The following is a 24,683-nucleotide window of genomic DNA, read 5'->3' on the forward strand; positions in this document are numbered from 1 at the left end:
ATTAGAAAGGCTTTGTAAGATAACCAAAGAGAGTAAACCTTTGAAGTTTGAAAGTGCAAATCGTTTCGGATTGGACTTCAGAGCAGTGTTTGCACTTCTAAATGGAAGAAAATAATTCTCTGAATCATTTCTTTCTAGGAAATAAAATAAAGAACTTGTCTAACTAACTAACAATGGGGTTTGTCGTGTTTTGTTATGTATGAAATGATGAACACAATTACACAAAAAATGTCTTAATTCACAGATCTTTTTTGTCGCAGGAAAACTTAAATGTCCCCTATAGTATTAAACTGTACCATATGATATGTGCAAATAAGAATTTACCTATTTTCTATTTAATATAAGATTTGAATTATCTTCCTTAGGTATAGGTATAGCCTTTCTACATGAAATAAAATAGACAGTATGTCTCATGATTACAAGATCAAAACTAAACTTTAATTTCAGGTCAGATATGTTGTGGGCATACGTGTGGAACAACATGTAGTATTCCAGGTAAGAACAAATCATTGTCTTGTTCCTTAACTTCATGTTTTAACTATTGTCAACTTTTATCATCACATTTTAATACATAATTTACTTATATTTTTCACATTTAGTATCAAGATCTACGATAGTAAACATTGTATTCAACAAATTATTGGGTTTAGACGAATGATAAGATATGACAATGTCATGTATGGAGCTTGATAAAAGAAACTGCTATTATATTATATATATATATATATATATATATATTTTAATGTAACCAACGAAATTACCAGTCATATAATTTCTTTAGAGCTGTGCACCCATAATCAAAACTTTATAGAAGGTAAAACTTCCCTTTAGTATAACTGAGTTAACAAGTATAGATTGAAACATTTATCGTATTGTTGGTTATTAAGGTTTGTGTTGTAGCTTGTGGTATTAAAGACGTCTCATGTAACCTTATCATACTTTCTAAGGCTATTCATTTTCTGTGTGAAAGGTTACACGACACGATAAAAATTTGTCCAACCGGAGAGTGAGCCTTGTGTTAATTTTGATCCATGGACATCACTGTTGCTTTTTTCATTTTATAAAAAAAACAAACACCAGTACTTACGATTGATATGTACAATCAAAATGAGTTTTATAATTCCTAATGAGATATTCCATTGTAATTCCACCATTTTTGTTGCAAATGCCGATTGTTGACAAAATTCTGATTATTGAAGTTTTTTTTTAATTTCTGTATTAGCAAAAATATAATTTCTTACAAATTGAAAGCAATCATCTATTATTTAGATCGATCACCTTAAGAATAATCTTTGACATAACATAAGGCGGTAAATCTTTGTCAAACAAAGTACCAACAACCGAAAATCGTCTTGGTAAGAAAGTCACGGCCGATTAGACAATGTAAATATTGTGATCTGGTTTAAAATGTCATCGGATTTAGACAATTTGCATTTTACTGAGAAGCCATTTTGTGATATGAATGAGCAAGTTATTTAACATATTTAATATAGCGACAATAAAACTCAGACTGTTTTCATTTTGAATTTGCATGTTATCTATTTGACGCCGGGTATACATGATAACCTAACACCTAAACCGAATTACGCCACATGGACAAAGATTATTAAAAATATGGTATTTTGTCTGGATACTCTGTATACAAGTAGATCAATAGCTTTGACCGTGCCTATGTACAAGGAATGCTGTCTAACCTGAACACATTTTGGACTAATTGGACTAAACATGTCGTTTGATTAGAGCTGTGTTTGATTTGAATTTGTTCATAACGAAATAGGATAAGCATGAAAAGAATTCATCAGATGTACGGTTTATTAAATTGTCCGATTAATTCAAGGCAACTGTAAGAGTGCTATTGACTTTTATCTGATAGGTCTATAAAAAGTTTGGTTACAAATGTAACCTACGACGTAACATTACAGTACAATTATTCGGTTACATTTATAATTAGTGGTAATAGACGACTTTTTTAAGACATTTTATGATATATGTTCAATCATTTCGATTGTACTTGTTTTATAGGTATTTTTATTTCAGTTAATAAAGTATCTTACAGAAAACGCGACCTCTCTTTCTAGACGTAAGACATTGCAACGAGACCCATAAGACTTATCATTTAGATGACGACTACTATCCAATTTAAAATAACACAGTACTATTGAAACATCGTAGTTATCTTGTGAGACGTAAATCAACATAACTTTCACTGGTCCACTTTTTTGAAATCCAAAATCCTTTTGTCTTGTTTAAAACCCTAAACATGTTCCAGGTAAATGACAAATATAAAAGTAGGCTATGGGGCAATGTGTATAGAGCAATGGGGAATGGGCCAATGACACAATATGAAATTGACCATTAATTAGACGTTAATGAAAAATATAATATATTTTATTTTTTATGTGAATTATTTTTAAAGTAAAATTGATAACAAATCAACTTTGATACAAACATGATATGTATTCATAACGTATAATGTCGAATATAGAAAGGTAACAAGATATTGGGAAAATGATAATTTTTGGTCTATATGGTTTGGGCAAATGGACAACGTGCTATGGGGAATTAGATAATTAGGAATTGAAATAGTTCGAAGTTAAATCTAAAAAGTCTATGACTAAAACATTAAGTTAAAATGCGCTTAATTATCTAAATGAAAATTGCAATAGCTGTCAATTCACTCATTATTGTCATCATTTGATACAACATCGTAAGATGTCATATACTGAAATGAATACAAAAGATTGAACGTTTGACATTGCCATTACTTAATTTGATGTCGTATATTAAAATAGATATTATTGACATGACAATAAAATGTCCGACCTGACATACTTGATTATAAAGAAGTCCGTGAAAGTAGTTTGTACGCAATAACAATTCGAATATTAAAAACTGAAATCCGTTTATAACCTAGATAGTATGGAAAACAAACACAGCATTGTATTTCCGATTATTTTAAATGCGAAGAATTTTGCTTTTCAGGCTCAATAATCTAAGGAATGTCGAGCTATAACCTTGGTTTCCTCGATTACTCTTTCAAATGTTTAATTAAAGAGTAATGAATGGAACCAAAGTTATGGCGGAAATCAAAAGAATGTTATCCAGGGACAAAGACCAGACAAATACAACAAAGAACATAAAGTAACTAAAATCATACATACAAAGTAACAAAAGTAAATGAGCAACTCGGACTCCACTCAAAACTGGGAGCATGGACCAGGTGCACCGGTAGGGTAAGCGTCCTCTGCTTTTCTAGAAACACCCGCCAAGTTGCTCATAAAAAGTCAAGTCCGGGGTAGACAAACGAGGAAAGGAAAACTATGACCCGTTGAATAAATCAGTTGTCATGGTGCTAATGGATACACCATAACGATCCATGAGTTCAGAAAAAATATCGTTTAGCTAGATCCTTTAATCTCAGTTTCCGCTATGTATATGACGTATTATCTTTAAAAAAATCCTAGTTTCGGGGATTTGAAATATCGCATCTACCCCAAATAACTTGAGGTAAAGGTATACCACAGACACTGTGATGCCTCATATCTTGACTTACACAGAAATTTATGGTAAAGGAAAACTATTGAACAAACTTTATGACAAACGTGATGACGTTTTATTCAGAATTGTCAACTTTCCTTTTATCTGTGGCAACATCCCTTCAGCACCTGCGTACGGAGTTTTCATATCACATCTCTTGTACGTTATGCCAGACTTTGCCGAAACTACGCAGACGTTTTGTATCGCGTTAGACTTTTAACAAATAGGTTTCTGGAACACGGTCATGTTGCTACAAGAATGAAGTCATTACTACAGACGTTTTATAGTCGTCAACATGAACTCGTGGATCGCTACGGTGTATCCATCTGCGCCATGAAAACTGATTTGTTCAACGTGTCATAGTGTTCCTTCCCTCTCTCGTCTACCCCGGACTTGACTTTTTATTAACAATCCGGCTGGTGTTTCTAGAAAAGCAGAGGACACTTACCCTACCGGTGCATCTGGTCTGTGCTCCCAGTTGTTAGTTGAAGTGGAGTCCGATTTGCTTATTTGTTACTATGTATGTATGATTTTAGTTACTTTATGTTCTTTGTTGTGTATGTCTGTTTTCCATGTCTGGTTTTTGTCCATGGATTACATTCTTTTGATTACCGCTATAACCTTGGTCCCCTTGATTACTCTTCTATGTCTGGTCTTTGTCCATGGATTACATTCTTTTGATTACCGCTATAACCTTAGTTCCTTTGATTACTCTTCTATGTCTGGTCTTTGTCCATGGATTACATTCTTTTGATTACCGCTATAACCTTGGTTCCTTTGATTACTCTTCTATGTCTGGTCTTTGTCCATGGATTACATTCTTTTGATTACCGCTATAACCTTAGTTCCTTTGATTACTCTTCTATTTCTGGTCTTTGTCCATGGATTACATTCTTTTGATTACCGCTATAACCTTGGTTCCTTTGATTACTCTTCTATGTCTGGTCTTTGTCCATGGATTACATTCTTTTGATTACCGCTATAACCTTGGTTCCTTTGATTACTCTTCTATGTCTGGTCTTTGTCCATGGATTACATTCTTTTGATTACCGCTATAACCTTAGTTCCTTTGATTACTCTTCTATGTCTGGTCTTTGTCCATGGATTACATTCTTTTGATTACCCCTATAACCTTAGTTCCTTTGATTACTCTTCTATGTCTGGTCTTTGTCCATGGATTACATTCTTTTGATTACCGCTATAACCTTGGTTCCTTTGATTACTCTTCTATGTCTGGTCTTTGTCCATGGATTACATTCTTTTGATTACCGCTATAACCTTGGTCCCCTTGATTACTCTTCTATGTCTGGTCTTTGTCCATGGATTACATTCTTTTGATTACCGCTATAACCTTAGTTCCTTTGATTACTCTTCTATGTCTGGTCTTTGTCCATTGATTACATTCTTTTGATTACCGCTATAACCTTAGTTCCTTTGATTACTCTTCTATGTCTGGTCTTTGTCCATGGATTACATTCTTTTGATTACCGCTATAACCTTAGTTCCTTTGATTACTCTTCTATGTCTGGTCTTTGTCCATGGATTACATTTTTTTGATTACCGCTATAACCTTAGTTCCTTTGATTACTCTTCTATGTCTGGTCTTTGTCCATGGATTACATTCTTTTGATTACCGCTATAACCTTAGTTCCTTTGATTACTCTTTGATTACCGCTATAACCTTGGTTCCTTTGATTACTCTTTGATTACCGCTATAACCTTAGTTCCTTTGATTACTCTTTGATTACCGCTATAACCTTAGTTCCTTTGATTACTCTTTGATTACCGCTATAACCTTAGTTCCTTTGATTACTCTTCTATGTCTGGTCTTTGTCCATGGATTACATTCTTTTGATTACCGCTATAACCTTGGTTCCTTTGATTACTCTTCTATATCTGGTCTTTGTCCATGGATTACATTCTTTTGATTACCGCTATAACCTTAGTACCTTTGATTACTCTTTGATTACCGCTATAACCTTAGTTCCTTTGATTACTCTTTGATTACCGCTATAACCTTGGTTCCTTTGATTACTCTTTGATTACCGCTATAACCTTAGTTCCTTTGATTACTCTTTGATTACCGCTATAACCTTAGTTCCTTTGATTACTCTTCTATGTCTGGTCTTTGTCCATGGATTACATTCTTTTGATTACCGCTATAACCTTGGTCCCCTTGATTACTCTTCTATGTCTGGTCTTTGTCCATGGATTACATTCTTTTGATTACCGCTATAATCTTAGTTCCTTTGATTACTCTTCTATATCTGGTCTTTGTCCATGGATTACATTCTTTTGATTACCCCTATAACCTTAGTTCCTTTGATTACTCTTTGATTACCGCTATAACCTTAGTTCCTTTGATTACTCTTTGATTACCGCTATAACCTTAGTTCCTTTGATTACTCTTTCCCTCTTCGTTTTGGTTGTTATATATATGATTTAACTCTTTCATATTTTAATATTTTTATTCAAATATGTCTTAAATTGACAATGATATCGATATTGCATTGTTTTGTTTTATTCTTGGCATCACAATCAGTCTTAGTAATTACAGAAGCAAGCATGTCTAAATTTGTGATTTAAATAAATACTTCACTTCCTTTGTGATTCTTCGTAAAGTCATTGCTCGGATGGAATGTGAATTATATTCAAACATTGACAGAAATGATTTTATCTGATTGTTAGGTGCATCAAGTAAAGGTAAACATGTTGTTTGAGGTACATCAAGCAATAACAGCCAAACAGCCAAATAAACACAGTACAATGAAAGCTTTGTAAACTGAAACCTTATCATCAATAATCCGAAGACCTGTTTAAACCAGACTTTCTTAAAGTTGTTTATGCTAATTCCATTGGACAAGGACCTTGGATAACCGAACACATCTTCAAATCGAACACATTTAAAAGTCCAAACTAAAGGGGTTCGGTTTAGACAGGTTTCACTATTATTAATGACGTTAGTAAATTGTCATAGATCAAATAGTGGTCAAGGTAAAGATTAATCAAGGAAACCAAGGTTATAACGGTAATCAAAATAATGTAATCCAGGGACAAAGACCAGACATGGAAAACAGACATACACAACAAAGAAGATGAAGTAACTTGAACTATACATACATAGTAACAAAAACAAATGAGCAACTGTCGCATTCCATCCGACAACTGTTTTTAAACAATAACAGCCAAATATACCGAAGCGTCAAAAGTATGAGAGCTAAGAGACATCAAAATCCAAGTACTTGACAGAAACGTGAAAACATGAAGCAGGGGCGAACTACACTCATCTGACAGAAACTGAAAACAAGAAGCAGGGGCATAATACACTCACCGTATATCTTACAGAATAAATAAAAATACAAAAGAAAAGCAAGGAGCAGAATCGAACCACACTCACCATCTTTCTTACAGAATCAATAGAAATACAAGAGGAACACAAGACCACATAAATAAAACTAAAGCACTTGCAATACAACATCGCACAAAAAATCAACGAGTGACATCAGATGCCCCAGAAGGGTATTATGTTCAAGTATTTTTGTCGATTACTTTGTTTTGGATATTTTAGATTTTTGTTTGTAATGGGAAATAATCATTATAAATACATGTATAAACCTTGTATTTAACTAGCAATGATTAACAGAATGTTAGTTACTGTAATGGTGTATTCAAGAACGTACAAATAGACAGCACAGTGACAAATCCCTATTAATTCTTTGAACGAAAAATTGGGACAAAGCGTTAGCAATGTCCTTTATATGTATGGAGTCTAAAACTTGGATTGCTCAAATTCCTTTTGTGGAAATTTAACGTACGTACTGAAGAAGCGATTTATGGTGCTTTTGACGCAGGCGTACAACATTGATTTTATCGTTTTAAGGTGCCGTTTTAGAACATGTTTTACGTTGACAAAATATTACTGGTTTAAATGCTGTTGACAAGAGGTCACCAATTTAAATACGAGTACAGATTAAACAGAAATTTGGAAAGTTTATATGACTGATACATGTATTTATATAGTTATCCATGAAGACTATTCTGACACTCCAAATTAAGCCTTAAAATCGTATAAAAGAGACAGGGTGGGGTTTCTGTTACATCTGTGTTATATCGCCTTTTGTTTTCTTCTTTTCAAGTAATTTTCCTTAGTTCTTGTGTTTTGTGTTTGCTTGATTGTTTTTTGCTTTTTTTTGTTTTCGTAGTCTTTCGAACTAGGTACACCTAAAGTAGCTCTATCCACTTGACACTGATGCAGATTCATTTAAACAACATTGTTTACGATAATAAAGAAAGAAACCTTTGGTAATTACTGGTTTCTCTGACAATGAAATTCATCTTTTGTAAGATGGAAACTGAACATCGCGATTAAATTATGTAAAAAAGAATAGATCTTTCGACTTTTTATCACCCTTTTGTATTAGTACAATGTTTAACGCCAACGCAAAGGTTACAGTTTTCAATTTCAATCAAAATGTCATTCTACAATATGTAACAACTGGCTGTCAATGAAAACAACTGTAATATTATATGGCTGCCAATGAAAACATTTCGTTTGTTTAACGTTTTGATACAGTGAAACTTAAAAGGCACCTTGTCTTTGTGATGTGGGTTGTCTGTTGTCAGCCATCTTTCCAATACATTTGACCCTAACTAATGCTGTTAGGCTGAAAATTTTGACCCATATCATTTATATTTCTACAATTTATTTGTATTTTATTTGTATGTAGTTCCTCATTACCTTTAAAACGTTGCTATTGTTCACTCATTTTATTTACATTTAATTTAAGCTACTTCACAAGATATACACACAACAGAGAACATAAAATAAGAAAATAAACAGGTCCTAAGAAACAAAAGTAAAATGAGCAACTCGGACTCCACCAAAAACTGAGAGCATGGACCATGTGAACCCGTCGACTGTCAGAGTGACTTATATGTTCCTTTGTTTTAATGTTAACTTTGCATTAACTAAAATTCCACTTGACTTAATTATGTTTACCTTCGTTCGCACATCTTTGAACGTATTGACAACCAGTGGGTTTGGTAAAATACCAATCAGGTAATGACTTTACTTAACCTTCAAGCACCAGTCCATAAAAAATGTAGTCATCCCTATGGTAACGGTGATTAGGTATAATATAACCCATTGAACAAACAATGTTCTGTTTCGGCCTGCAATATGTTATATTCTTACATAACGATAGTCCCGTTCTGTTTTCAGATCTGTAATTTTGAGTAAACCATCCTTATTCGCCCACTTAAATCAAATTAATCAATAGTGACACCGGTTTCAAAGAGCTAATATCATATGCAATAATATCTGTGTAAACCGAAAACATAAAAATCCGAAAAATCGCCATAACGCGTTTTATTGTCCTTTTATGTCAAATTTAAATGCGATTGGACCCATGTTAACAGAACCCTGAAAAATCTGAAAACCTTTTTAAAATCCTTATTTGTCAATTTCAATGCGCTCCGACCTTGGTTAACACCAAGCACTGAAAAATCCTAAATCCTGTCTAAACCAGAGATTTAAAAAAAATGTATGTCAATTTCAATGCGCTTGGACCTTTGTTAATACCGAAGACGGGGAAATCCGAAAACCGGTCTAAACTAAGGACTTTTTAAAATCCTTTTATGTCAATTTCAATGTGCTTGGACTTTGCTCAACAGAACACTGAAAAATCCGAAAACCTGCCCAAACCAATTTTTTATGTCAAATCTAATGCGCTTGGACCTTGGTTAACACCAAGCACTGAAAAAAAATTCCGAAATCCTGTCTGAACCAGAGGCTTTTAAAAGTTCTTTTATGTCAATTTCAAAGTCCTTGGACTTTGCTTAACCGAAATCGAAAAAATCCGAAAACCTGTCTAAACCAGTGACTTTTAAAAGTCCTTTTATGTCAATTTCGATGTGCTTGGACCTTGCTTAACCGAACTGAAAAATCCAAAAACCTGTCTAAAAGACTTTTTAAACTCTTTGTATGTCAATGTCAATGCGTTTGAACCTCAGTAAATTGATCATCTGTTTTAACAGAACACATTTAAAAGTTTACAGACACTGTGAAATCAGCCTCATATCTGGACCTACATTTAGAAATCGATAGTAAAGGAAAACCATTGGCCAAACTTTACGACAAACATGATGTCTTTTCATTCAAAATTGTCAACTTTCCTTTCATCTGTGGCAACATCCCTTCAGCACCTGCGTATGGATTGTTCATATCACAACTCATACGTTATGCCAGATCTTGCCGAAACTACGCAGACTTTTTGTATCGCGCTAGAACTCTAACAAATAGCTTCTGGAACAGGGTTATATTGCTACACGATTGAAGTCATCACTACAGAAGTTGTTTGGTCGTCATCATGAACTCGTGGATTGCTATGCTGTATCCATCTGCACCATGAAAACGGGTCATGGTTTTCCTTTCCACGTTTGTCTACCCCGGACTTGACTTTTTATGAGCAACTCGGCGGGTGTTTTTAGAAAAGCAGAGGACGCTTACCCAACCGGTGCACCTGGTCCATGCTCCCAGTGTTTAGTGGAGTCCGAGTTGCTCATTTACTTCTTTTACTTTGTATGTATGATTTTAGTTACTTTATGTTCTTTGTTGTGTATGTCTGTTTTCCATGTCTGGTCTTAGTCCCTGGATTACATTCTTTTGATTACCGGTATAACCTTGGTTCCCTTAGTTACTCTTTCAAAGAGGGTTTGGTAAAGAGGTTTCACTGTACAATATCATTTATAGTGCAATAACAGAATGCTAAAACAAGACTGGTTATGTTATAAGTCACTGTTTCGAAATGGGAATAAAAGTGAATTTTGTAGGTTTGACACATAAATCACCTGAGTTTTATAACGAATTTTATTAAAAGTACTGGCATCAGAAAGTAAATAAGTACTGTATATTCCATGTGTTCGTAATAATGATAATAGTTCACACACAATTACAAGGACTTAGTCTCTTTATAGCTGGGGATATATCTATCGCGATTCTTATTTTAAAGGCATTAAATATGACGCTTTAAAAATATATGAACAACGAAATAATGTTTAAAAAATAAAAGATATTTTATTTGTTTCTGTAATGTAGTGGATTGTATATGAAAAAAAAAACAAAACAAAAAACGCAACCAGTCAGGTCATTCTTTTAGTGTACATTTTCTGAAATTAATTTTTAAAAGGTATATGCTTAGGACATTCGTCTTTTAAGCAGTGATTTATTTTGGGAAAATGTCATGATTCCAATAACCGCGCCTGTTTACGACTTCAAAATACAATAGATACAATGTCTATTCATTTCACGTCTCTATCTAATGAATATAAATTGACTCTAATTCAAACTGTCACTTCGAGGCATTACGCGTCTGTTCAACAACAGTTGCCCCACAAATTAATTGTTATACAAAGCACTTAACACTAATAATCAATTCCATTAGTTTTCCACGCTTATATCCACAAATCATTGCGTCATTTATATCAAAGATCCGATATCAATTTTGAATTATTCTTTCGGTTTTCTTGCTACTTTCCGATCAGATTGCCATTTTAAACATAGTAACAAGTACAATGAAGATGTTAATCATTTATTAATTCATTGTACGAGGTATTAATTGGTCTCTGCCAACTTGATTGTTTATCAATTTTTGCCGACTTTTTAGAAAAAGTTAGGAATTTATTACTGGATTCTGAATCTTTGGCTCCGTCTTATGCTTTGATCTCATTTGGAGTTACGGGGTCGTATTGTTCATTTCAATCATAAAAACTGTGCATTGTAATAAACTGCAATGTTTGCATGTTAGACTTGTTCATTTTGTTTTTATTGTTTGTTTTTGTTTATATTTGTTTGTATTTACATTTGTTTGTTTTGTTGCATTGTTCATATTTTTGGTTTCTAGTTTTTTTTTTATTCAACAAAGGAGAATGAAGCTATAAATATTGCCCAAAATATCAATTTTGTTGTAACAAAATAAAAATTGTTCGTAACATAGGATAATACAAAAAAAATATTAAGAGAAAGAATGTTTTGTGGAATTAAGGCATAAATGTGCCACATTTATACATCATTACACAAAAAACTTCTGAGAATTGTAATTTTTTGTTTTTGTTTGTTTTTGCTTTTGTTTGTTTTTCTCTGTTTGTATGTTGTTGTTACTTGGCTATATTTTGCGGACATGACTATGTCTACACTAAAGAAACGATTTTATATTTTCACAAGAAAAAACTATAAAAAAACGAATGTAATTAAAATTTACGTTTCCACGAAACGTATAGAAGTCGCCTCACGTTTCCTGATCTTTTGAGAAATATATCGTGAATGAAACTGCTTATAATTGATCGAGGCAGCGTAAAGAACCCGGATATAAAATTTCATCGAAATCGAATAACTTTGATTTTTTTTATCTCGGTGACGGCCCTTTTGGAAATTGCGGTCGATACATCGTTCAAATTATCGATTGAGCCGAAGATTCTTAATCTTGGCGTCTTAAAAACCCTAGATATCAATTATCATCGAAATCGGACAAATTTGAAATTTCGATCGCGGTGGCGGCCATTTTGAAAATGTCGGCCAAGATGCACGCAATTTTAGTATTGCAATTTTGTTTGGACTATTGAGCTAAATATATGGACCAAGTTTCGTCAAATTCTGAACAGCGGTTTTCGAGATATACGATGTTCCAATTTTCGGAGTAAAAAAGTGGGTACGTCAAGTACGGCGGCAATTTTGAAAAAAATGGCGGAAACTGGTATAAAAATTTTGGAGTTCTCCATCTTTCGAAGAGTAGTTCTAACTTCCTATGAAGTTTCATCTCAATCAGATAAGGCGTTTTTGAGAAAACGTGCGGGAAAATCAATGAATTTTTTTATGACAGGAGAATTAAAGTAATAATAATAATAATAATAATGATAATAATAATTCAAATTTACGTTTCCACGAAATGTTTAGAAGTCGCCTCCCGTTTCCTTGTCTTTGTTTTAAGAAACATATCGTCAGATGAACTGCCTATTTTTAATTGAGGCAGCGTAAAGAACCTGGATATCAAATTTCATCGAAATCGAACAACTTAATTTTTTATCGCGATGTCGGTCATTTTGAACATGGCGGTTGATACGTAGTTGAAATTATCGATTGAGTTACAGATTCATAATCGGGGAGTCTCTAGGAGCTCAAAGAACCTAGATATCAAATTTCATCGAAATCGGACAACTTAATCTTTTATCGCAGTGGCGGTCATTTTGAACATATCGGTTCATACGTAGTTCAAATTATCGAGGCGTCTTAAAAAACCTAGATATCAATTTTCATCAAATTCGGACAACTTTGACTTTTCGACCGCGAAAGCGGCCATTTTCAAAATGGCGGCCAACATGTAGCTCCAATTGCGAATTGAGCCGCAAATTATGAATCGGGACGGCTAGGAAAACCTAGATATCAATTTTCATCGAAAACGGACAAATTTGAATTTTCGACAGCGTTGTCTGCCATTTGGAGACGCACGCGATTTTTTTTATGAATTTGTTAAGACTAATGAACTTAATATATACACCAAGTTCCGTCAAATTCTGATCAGTAGTTTTCGAGATATATGATGTTCCAATTTCCGGTGTAAACACATGGGTACGTCCAGTTTGGCGGCCATTTTGAAAAAAATGGCGGCAGCTTTAACAAAACAAATATACTAACTCGTCATGTCTACCTTCTTTGAAACCCGACCTCTGAAGTTAAGTGGGCGGAGAAATTTCCGTCAATCAGTTTTAGACACGTGTACTCAGTAGCCAATCAGGTGGGACTTTGTTCAGATCTATAGGCTGGTTAATAGAGCAATTTTCACACTTGCTAAGTCAAAATTTAGTCAGGTAGATACGAATACATGTAAAGCGTGTGGGAATTGTACTGAGGATTTAGCACACCTGTTTATTTTTTTTTTGTACGAAATTAAAATCAGTACATGATTATCTGAAAGATTTATTACATAACATATATATTAATGTCGCACCTGACATTGGAAACATGATAAATTATGACGAACTGGTATATTTTGGCTTCTTGAGGTCTTTTCAAAACTATAAATATTAATTTTTGAACTTTTGTGTATTTTTTAAAGTTAGGAATATTTTAGTTTTTAAAGGTAAAAACTTGGATATTTTACGCTTATTTAAGTACACAATGCAGAAGTATTAACTGTTTGGTAGAGAGGGGCTTGCCACCTATCGTTAGGTTTGACCAGGTCTGGTGTGGACAGATGGTGATGTACTTAGTTGCCTTTTGTAGATTGGCAGTCGTCTTTCATCTTCACAGTGTACAGTAAACAAAATGGATGATTTTAAAATCACACTTACAATAGTATGAACACTTACAAATGACGTAAATAGTAACAAGTACATGCATTATATTTTAATTGTATTGACTGATATCAAAGCATGTATTTGGGAGAGTAGACTATCTTTATTTTCCCTCTTACTAATTAAATGAATGCAAAGATACGTATGCATACAATGTCACGAATGAGTACATAAAACTGTGGAAACATGGAAAATCCTTCTGTTGTTATCAAACTTAATTCGGTAAACTTCTTCGGGCTATTACATGTGAAAATAACTTGGTTTGGCTTGTGATGTTGTGTACGTTGTGACAACGTATTTTCACGATATGACGTTGTCACGACCATTGCAAACGTCGGCAAGACGTTGTGTGTTTGCTGAGATTACATGTGAAAATAACTTGGTTTGGCTTGTGTTGTGAACGTTGTGACGACGTATTTTCACGACATTACGTTGTCATGACCAATCCCCAACGTCGGCAAGACGTTGCGTGTTTGCTGGGATGACATGTGAAAATAACTTGGTTTGGCTTGTGTTGTGTACGTTGTGACGACGTATTTTCACGATATTACGTTGTCACGACCAATCCCCAACGTTGGCACAAAGTTGTGTGTTTTCTGGGATTACATGTGAAAATAACTTGGTTTGGCTTGTATTGTTGTGTACCTCCATTATGGTTTAAAAGTGTTTATTTTGGTGTTACTTAAATTATATATATAATATTTTCAGTGCTGTGTTGTAATATTTCAAACACGGCACAAATGAGGTTTTCCATCTTTTGTTTACATTTGCACCAGGGGTGATTAATAATAACACCCTTAAATATGTAAGACTCGGAACAGCGATGGGACGCGGAGGTACGATGGTTGCGCCGAAGTGAGATGGTTGTACGCCAAAGTGCGTTTATGATCACGCTGAACTGCGATGGTGAGACATGATAGCCAATAGCAACGCGGAAATGCGTTGGCCACTACGATGAAGTGCGTTTTTTTTTTTTTTTTTGCTTCGCTGAAATGTTTTGACTATCATGTAGATTTTTTCCCGTTGAAACCGTAAATATTATACACGTTTATCTTAAAATTCGACAGATATTTTACGAGTATATGCAATCAGAAAAAAAAACTTTGCTTTCATTTCGTTCATACTTCCAACTACTGAGGAAATTATAGAAACAAAATTAATATTTTTACTTAATTTTTTACCTACACCCAGTGGACATTTGAAAAGAAAAACTGGTAGTCCCTTTTAGAAGGACGGGTAGTCTTTCACATGAACATACTGTTTGACTAGCTCTAGAACGTTTGTGGATAGCTCTAAGACTTTTGCTTTAGCGTATGAACTACATGTACTACATAAAACACATCTGATCGATAGTACCTATAGAATTTGCAAATATAAATGTAATGTAGTAAAAGACGGCGCTTTTTTTCTCTGCGTGTGTATCATCCTATACACTTTGGCTCAGGTTATCAAAGAATGCTTGATGATACAGAGGTATAGATTTGATGCATTAACGGATTGTACGTAATATGAAGAGAAACGTGCTAGTCTGGTCCACCGGAATTTAAGTTGTGTCTTCGACATTCTAATACTCTCTTTCAACTCGTATATTGCAGTTTCTATTTCGCCTTTCAACTATAGAATATGCTCCATGATTCGTTGTGAAACCATATCTTAATTGTTCTAAAGGTAAAAATCCATGATATCAAATTGATGAAAAAGCTACATTTTTCATGCAACGATAACAAAAGTGTCCTGTTAAATCTTTTAATTACATATATATCTATTATAGTTTTCAAGATGCATGAAATACGACTTTCAGTATCCGCTATCATTTGAAACCCGTTGCTACAGTTTTTGTTTCTCGAATTACCTCAAGTAACGTATCGTATTTTTTAAGTTTTGACACTGCATTAAATACATGTAATGGTAACACTCAAAATTATGCATGCTACATTTTTTTATACAGGTAACAATATATTAGCTACTTTTAAGGCTTTCCTTTCATTTTGTTAGTTTCTCTAGAACATAGTACGCACTTATACACGTAAAATTTTGTGGCGACGTTGAATGGGGTAAACCAACGCTCTTTTGCGCATTTGTGTCATTCATCCAACGTACTTCAGCGTTGACCATCGCAGATCAAGGCGACCATCGTACTTCGGCGTCCCCATCGCCCTTCCTTGTATATTAAAGAGTATTTAAGTTTAGCCGTATATATACATTAAAACAACGATTAAAATGTCATTCACTGTATCATATAGATATGAAGCTTTATGAGGGTGACTAATTTTAACACTAAAAGCAATAATACAAGGTTTTAGTCCTTTACACATTAAAAAGGGTGACTAATGATAACAACCCAAAAACTTCTTAGAATTAGGGTGACAGAACAAGTAAAAATTTATAGCCGCTATGGTTCAGTAAGAGTGTACAAAGAAGAATAACTCCTGTATTTATGACTTTCATGAGACCACATTTGTGATCTCCCCTAGATAGTACATACAAAGTACATATAGACAGGATCTTCTATTGTTCGAGTTTATTCTTCATATATAAAAAAAACCAGTAGATGGCGCCGATAATTGCTGCTCCCAAGATTCAATATTATACAAGTGAATAAGGATTAAATACATAAATGATAGAATCCTTCAAACGTGTATAAGATAGGTTATGACATTATAGTATCTAATAGTAAGGTCTGTGAATTTCGGAGATTGTCCGATTCCGTTTTTATTGTATTGTATGCTTTATAGTTTTGTATGGTAAATGATAAAAAAAAGCCTGTCAGTCTCATAATCAATTTCATAAGTGCGATCTGAAGGCCCTTTGTTCGATCCTCACCCGAGGAACAAATTTTTTTTTGTCGAGCATAACTTCGTCGTATTTGCAATTAGGGATTGTGAAGCACGATTTTTTTTAAATAAAACTTTTTGGGACGTCAATCGAAGCTTTAATATAATGGAATAGTACCATATGGTCGCCCGTTTTAAGTGTCTTTAATAAATAAGACGATGACAACTAGATCTGTCGTGAAAGTTTTTTGACATTATATACATGTACAAGGTCGTATAATTGTCTTCTATTGAGGACCTCAAAACATTTAGAGTAATTGTTTTTCTTCCAATTATTCTCGTTTATTTTTATTGATCCAGGCGCTCTCAGGCGCGCCCTGACGCCTTTTAGTAAGACTCTTCGCTCCAGGTATTCTCGGGTCGTTACTTATAAGTAGTTCCGCCTGCATTGCCGGTGTTGGATGAGAAAAGCAGACGACCTTGTTGTTGACTGTCTGTAGTAATTGATTACAGGTGATTAACATTTTAAGTTGTCTCAATTATTTGTTTACTTCTTATCGGTCAAAATTACACCCTCCTCCATTTAGCTTTTTAACAGACACAAGACACTTCTTGTGCTGATCCTTTTAGTAAACTTTAGGGATTCGGCGCTGGAGATAATTTTTTTTGTTTTGACCACCACAAATCCCCAGCGCCGGATCTCCAAAGGGATTAAAACAACACGTTCAATAATGGGGAAAAAGAGGGTCGAATTGGGGGCATTAGTATCCATAATCAAGTCAATGTAAAAGAAACTCTGACACTGCAATGGTCCTGACTTAGAGTTGGTATACTCAGGCATTTCAAATTAAATGGTTGGTTAAATCTAGGTTTTTCAACGCGCCTATGCGGTGAAACATTAAAGTAGCACTCCTGATAAGATCCATGCAAAATGTGATGCATGGTTGGAAAGCCTACATCTTTATTTTTTATATTTTAATTAATGTGTTATAATTAACAGAAATCAATTGTTAACATGTGGTTTTTCATATAAACCATGCTCTTAGAAGATAAAAATTATGTAGAATAAACTGTACAATTTAAAGTTATGGGAGATAACTCTGTAAATGACAGTAACATATAATAGAAACTGTTGGATATTCAATGTGAATTATCTACTAAGAGCAGACAGATTGGAATTAATAATTATTCATTCCATCATATAGACATATAAAGCAATTGAATAACAAAAATAAAAATATGTAGCCTTTGTGGGGTATATCATATTTTACAGAATTTGTATGATTCTTACAAAGACTGCTACATATTTGTAAACATTCAGAAGCCATGTTTTTTCTACAACAACAAAAAAATAGACGGCATAATTATTTTAGCTACATGTACCTCACAACCGAAGTAGTGTGGGTAGTACATTGTTCAAATCAAGAGTATAAGTTTTGGCTTGACAGTCCATTATTCAGAAGGACTAAAAGGCAAAGGCCCATAAGTTAATATGAAGAGGGCAATGACTTTATCAGGTATATGCGAGCAAAGTCTGACTCAAAAGTATCAGGTTCCCTTTTTGACATATTAGACTTCATGCCATTGTGTCAAGTTACATATGTAGTTAAGGAATTTTCCATCAGCTGCAATAAGTGGCGGATGGAAAAGGGCTCCAAATATTTATACAATTCTGAGTAAGGTGTACTGTTAGTAAGGTTTTATTAAAATTCTTAAAAGTCTATTAAACATTTTGTGTAGCCTGCATTTTTACTATTTCTGAAGTTTAAATGAATCCCAATGTTGTGTATTGTTTGGACGAAAGTTTGTCAAGTATCTGTATGATGGATTCTTTGACAAATTTCTATACATGTAAGACTTGTGATGCAACTTAAAAAAACAAAAATAAAAATTGTAGCTTTTGGTGGTGTACAATGTATCACATGTGGAATTTTCATGATTCTTAGAAAGACTTCTACTTAAATACATGTACATGTACCAAAAAATAATATCAGGGTCCAAAGTTTAAAAGTAACTTAAATACAGGACAATGAATGCATTCCTGAAATTTGAATATGATGTAACCTTTATAGAACATTTATCAAGCATGATTGAAGTAGGCAATGGACTTTTATGACAAATTACTTTGTTAAGTACACATGTACCTACATTTTGTAGTCTAGCTGCTGTAAGAATATCATTTCTGTATGAATTTGTTTCATTGCTCCTGACTTAGTTAACAAATATGCATTATAACACAAATTATTTAGTGATTTCTTTTTAAATAAAGTGCTGATGATATTTTGAAATATCAGACCTTCCAGCTTTTTGAACTACAACCTCTGAATTATCAAACATTAGGACTACTGACAAACCATGGAAAGTTTCTCTCAATGGAGTATGTAGAAATGTCTTCAAACTGGAAAAAAATGTTGGTTAATATCCATATATACCTGTGAATATAAATCGGTGGTGTGGGAGAAATTAAAAAAAAGAGACAACGAAATTATTAAGGAGTGGCCTGTCCTAATGTATTTGATTTTTGGTTGAATATTACATAGTGAAAATAGTTATAGTATAGTGAATGTTGGTAGTAAGGGCGGGGAAATGATTGTTGTAACACTAACACTTGATACTTGGTATCCAGCATCAGGTTGTACGATCTGATTTCAGGCCTGTGGGACATCCACTTCCTGTTTAACCTGTGGGACACCCACTTCCTGTTGAAAGAAATTTGAAAATTTCTGTCTTGATCTATTTTTGTTTTAAAATCACAAACTGTAAAAGACAACATTTACATGTACATGTATATTTTATCCTTGCAACAATAGAAAAAGAAACTATTTATAATCTATATTGAAAACAACATACAGTACAGAGAGTGAAAAACAATGATTGAACGTTAAAATGTGAAATGTGAACGTTTCAAGGAGTGTAACATATAGTGTATAATTTTCTGAACATAGCTCATCTTAGTTAACCATATGAACTATATTATATTTTAAGTAACATTGCCAGAGGGAGTAGAAGTAACCTGACTTGCTTATTTGAACGGTTTTAGTGAACTGGCTAGCTGATTTGAACTGATTAATGAGACCTGGCTAGCTTATTTGAACGGTTTAAGTGAGACCTGGCTAGCTTATTTGAACGGTTTAAGTGAGACCTGGCTAGCTTATTTGAATGGTTTAAGTGACCTGGCTAGCTTATTTCAACTGTTTAAGTGACCTGGCTAGCTTATTTGAACGGTTTAAGTGACCCGGCTATTTTTTTAACAGTTTAAGTGACCTGGTTAGTTCTTTTTTGAACACTTTAAGTGACCTGGCTAGCTTATTTGAACGGTTTAAGTGACCTGGCTAATTTTTTTGAATGGTTTTAGTGACCTGGCTAGCTTATTTGAACGGGGTAGTTACCCGATAGTTGGGTTGTTGAAACAGTGTAAATGACATGTCTTATTTGTTAGAATGTCATAAATGACCTTGCTTAAGCTCGTTAGAACTATGTAAATGACCTGGCTTTTTGGGATGATAACAATGACTTGGCTATCTTTTGTGAATGGTGTAGAAGATCTGGCTAGCTTGTCAGAATGATGCTAATGACCTGCTGGCTTGTTTGAACAGAAATGACATGGATAGCTTGTTTGAATGGTGTAGAAGACCTTGTTAGCTTGTTGGAACAGTAAAAATGACCTGGATAGCTTGTTTTAACGATGTAAATGATTTGGCTTGCTTGTTAGAATGTGTAGAAGATCTTGCTAGCGACACAAATCTATTTAGGCCTGATAGAATAATGAAGAAGTTCTGGTTATCTTTTTGGAATGGTATGAGTCCCTCACCAGAATAAGGTCTGCTGTTGTACAGTGCATGCCTTCTCGGGGTTTTTCTAGCCTTGTGGAAGGTTTATTCTAACTAATTTTTCCCTTCTTGCCTCCTTTTCCTCCCACCCTTCAGTCTGCTTTTATATAGACAAACACAACACAATACATGGAAAGACTTGTATAGGCAGAATACTCAAGGAATATGAAATGCTTACAAAATTGTCCATTCAAGCCAATTTCTTAAGTAAAATTTAACTCCTGCCTCTTTGGGGCTGTTGTGGGAAATGCCACATGGATTAAGATACATGTACCATCACAACGTGACCTTTCATCTTATGCTCCTTAAATGCACAATTCAACATGATTGTTTTCTGTTTTGTTAAGGCACATGACTCTGCTATCACTTTGATTAAGGTCCTGCAACGAAAAGTGGTGGTCGACATGTATTGATCACTCTGTCCATCTGTCTGTGCCTGCATCTGTCTGTAAAAACTCGTGCTCAGGTTGTAAATATTTTGTGGCATACTATGGATAGTGGCATTTGACCTTGAACTTTGACCTCAAGGTCATATTCCTTTTTTTTTGGTGACAAAGTCATGTCCAGGCTGTAACTTTTGTATTCCAATGTGGGCTTTTGATATTTGGTATTTGGGTAGATCACCTAAATATAATGTGTTGTGTGAAACGGATAGTGGCCTATGATGTGAACTTTGATCTCAAGGTCAAATTCCTATATTTAGGTGACAACCTTGTGTCAGAGCTGTAACTTTTTTCTCTTTTGATATGGGCTTTTAGTATTTAGTGTGTGAGTAGATCACTTTATTATGATTTGTTTCGCACTATTGACGGTTGCCTGTTTCGTTTTTTTGTTTGTTAACTGTCATTCTATGATAGACCCTGGCAGAGGTCAATACATCAAGGTATACAGAATTTCACCAAATTTATACCAAATAGTACCTAAATGAAGCAAAGCTTGGGTAACATTTCAATTTTCTACGTCCCCCTTTTTGGCCCCTGAAATTCATGAAAATTCCTAAAAATCACCTAATTTCAACACCATGTTGAAGTGCTCCTGATGAAAAACAAGGCAATAAAATGTTATAACTATATAAAAGTGTCAAATATCTTTATGCCTGAACAGAAATATAACAAATTTTAAATTAAACTTTTAAGGAAATATTTTTGGATGAATTTTCCAAATTGAAAAACTACCAAATAGTGCCAATCTTCAAACAACAGTAAAAAAAACAGAATGGATGCCTCGTTTTCATTCTGAATAGTTTCTAAATAAAAGATTTAACTTACTTTTGACATTATATCAAGGTTTTATTCGGATTTTGAGGATTAAGTACTTTTTCATAAATTTTAAAATTGCATATTTACCCCCTTAGTAACGGTTACATGTAGTTTCACAAATTTTATTTTTGGTCATTTTCTTAATTCCAAAATAATTCCTAATTCAAACAATACCTTGTTCCAAATGTATTGTAAACATAAGTTTTCACATACATTTTGTATATCTTAATTTAAAACTACTTTTCAAGGAATTATCAAATCTTTCAGCCTAAAAAACAACAAACAGTAAAATATAACTTACATGAATGTGACTGAAATTGTTTTGTATATACGTTTGTGTTTTTACTTCAATAACCTCATACGTGTTAATGTTCAAGTTGTACATGTATTATATATGGTCTGCATCAAGAAAAAAAGTTTTCAGGGTTGAAATAATGTTTTTTTTTCCATTTATAGTAGAGAAACCCTTATTATGAAAATTATTTAGTTTTTTGAGTTGATGTAAAATCATACCTTTATTACATGTATTACAGATCATACTACAGACTAATAATACTTTGAGAAAAGCTCACTTATTTGTGAAAATGCGAAATGAAAAATTCAAATATGATGAAGAATTTGTGGAAACCTCATTAATTCCATTTATTAGTTTTCTAAGGGTAGCAAATTGACGGACACACAGAATGAATCAATATACATGTATACTCATGCTTTTCAAAAGGGGGGGATAATAAAACAGACCTACACTGTCTGTAAAACTGCCTGTTATGGTCGTATTATTTACATCTAAATTTCCATTTTTCAAGCTGGTTTTGCAAGTGTAGATAAATACACAAATATCGATTTTTAAAACTGTTTACATTTTGATTTTTTAATTTCTTTCAAGTCACTCATACAAATTCACAGTTAACATATGTTTAGTCACCTTATATACATTGTAGTGTGCTAGTTTATAAATCTCACTCAGTTCTTTATTTTTCTTGGTTTTCATAGACAATTCCACTCTGTTTGTTTGGGACTTTACCGGAAGTGTCCATCGTCTTTAAAGGGCAATAAGCTAAGAGACTCTTCACTTTCTGCACAAAAATGCAACCATTTGGGCAAAATGTATGTCTCCCACACTAATCACAGCCATTGATAATTTGTAATAAATAATTTCACAGAATTTGCTGACTACCAGAGGTTTCTCTTTCCTCAAATACATGTTCATGTATATCACATACTGTTTAACATCTTTGTGTGATGAGGGCCCAATCCAGTTATGTGTTTGTTTTCTGTGAATTGTAATTATTCTCATTAGACTAATTGTCTAATACATTTGACTGGTTATAGGTTATTGAGTCTGCACAAGGTACTTGCCAACAACTACATATGTACATTGCAATATTGGTAGTGCTAGTTTCTCCATGGTGAAAAAAGTTTTCGACAATCACTGTGTTTTCAAGAGGAAACTACTTTGTGAATGACTTTTCACAGCTAGGTTCTGAGCAACTAAACTTCCATTTTCAGTTAAACATTTCTCTTGAGATGTACATTTAATACATGTAGCTGCATTTCACATGGTTCTTTTAAACCTGAAATGAAGAGACCAAATAATAATCTATGCAAATTATTTCACTTGTAAGCAACCATACTGAGACAAAAAAAACAAAACAAAACACATTGCTCTTTTAATGAATACTTCTATTTAGTTTATAATATAGAAAATACTGTTTTAATACATCTGGTACTGATGAGCGGTCTTGGACACAAAGTCCCAGTGTTTTCAGTACGATACGGACCATTTGTTCTGTGTTTTGTAAATTTAACTGGATCACATTGATATACATGGTTACTATTAATACTTGTATGTTAAGTGAACATTCAGTAAAATACAACTACATTGTATGATGTCTTAAATAAGGAAGCTAATTCTTATTTAAATGTCTTCTTAATTTATTGACAGATTCAAAATTCAAGGGATTTTAATTTGGTTAACTGGTAGCTACATGTATTGTTAACACTGAGATACAATTTCTATATGCATGCATGAGAAGGGTGTAGCATAATGTCCAGTTTGTTGTATACTTGCATTTGTCTATTTGGGGCAAGTCCAAGGTATAACATTGTTGTTGGAATTCTTCAACCACTCAATGAAGACCCATATTGACATTTTATAGTATAGAGTTATATGCAGTGTAGCTTATCATAACAGCGGATTATAATCATATTGTATAATTAGAACCGAAAAAGATATAAATTTATGGTTTATGTCCTTAAAGTAAAATAAATCAAGGGGATATCGACTTATCTTGAACTATTGTGGAATTTTAAATCAGGGGCGGATTTAGGCTGGGGCATGGCAGGTGTTCATTCCCCCCTAGAATTTGCAAAGCATTGGTTGTTAGGGGTAGATTTAGGCGGATTTAAGTTGAAACTTTAATTTTTCCCTGATTTGACCACAAAAGATATCTACATTGCACCCAATCTAGAAGAATATTTCAAAAAATTAACCTAAAAAAAATTATCTTCGTGCCCCCTCCTAATAAAAAATCCTGGATCTGCCACTGTAAACCAATTTAAAACATGCAAGGATTTCATTAAATAATTCTCACTTAATCTTATCTAGGTGGTATATTCCCTGGAATTTGATATTTCCCATTTAATGTCTCCTCAATTTGGTACAGGGTAGCTTTCTGAAATACAAAACAACTCGAGAAATTATGTGAAAGTGCAATTGAGAACAAAGGTGTCAGTGACATATTTATCATGACCTACATTTGTACATGTAAATAAACAACTCCTCATCTTTAAATGAGTGAGGCAGTTCATGGCATTGATCCCTGGCTGAGACAGACTATAATATCAAATTGGTAGTCATGCACTGTTTCTCTGCCGAGCCTGTTTCATATGAGAGGTTGAATTATGAATGGTTGGCAAGGAAACAAAATAATGAG

General features: G+C 33.7%; 1 long non-coding RNA gene across 2 annotated transcripts in view; it reads left to right on the forward strand.

Annotated features, from left to right (window-relative positions):
• The first annotated feature begins 400 nt into the window (after positions 1-400).
• The window catches only part of LOC148599894 (uncharacterized), a 34,969-nt gene continuing 10,686 nt past the window's right edge, over positions 401-24,683 (forward strand). The window contains exon 1 of one of the 2 annotated variants that reach the window (XR_015917577.1): positions 401-495. This is a non-coding gene — a long non-coding RNA (uncharacterized LOC148599894). Of the gene's footprint in view, positions 496-17,089; positions 17,172-24,683 lie in introns of those variants that run through there. The other variant, XR_015917576.1, reaches the window with a different exon arrangement.

The sequence above is a fragment of the Perna viridis genome, chromosome 13, assembly GCF_037379345.1.
Source record: "Perna viridis isolate PV_CMFRI_1.1 ecotype Kerala chromosome 13, ASM3737934v1, whole genome shotgun sequence".
NCBI lineage: Eukaryota > Metazoa > Mollusca > Bivalvia > Mytilida > Mytilidae > Perna > Perna viridis.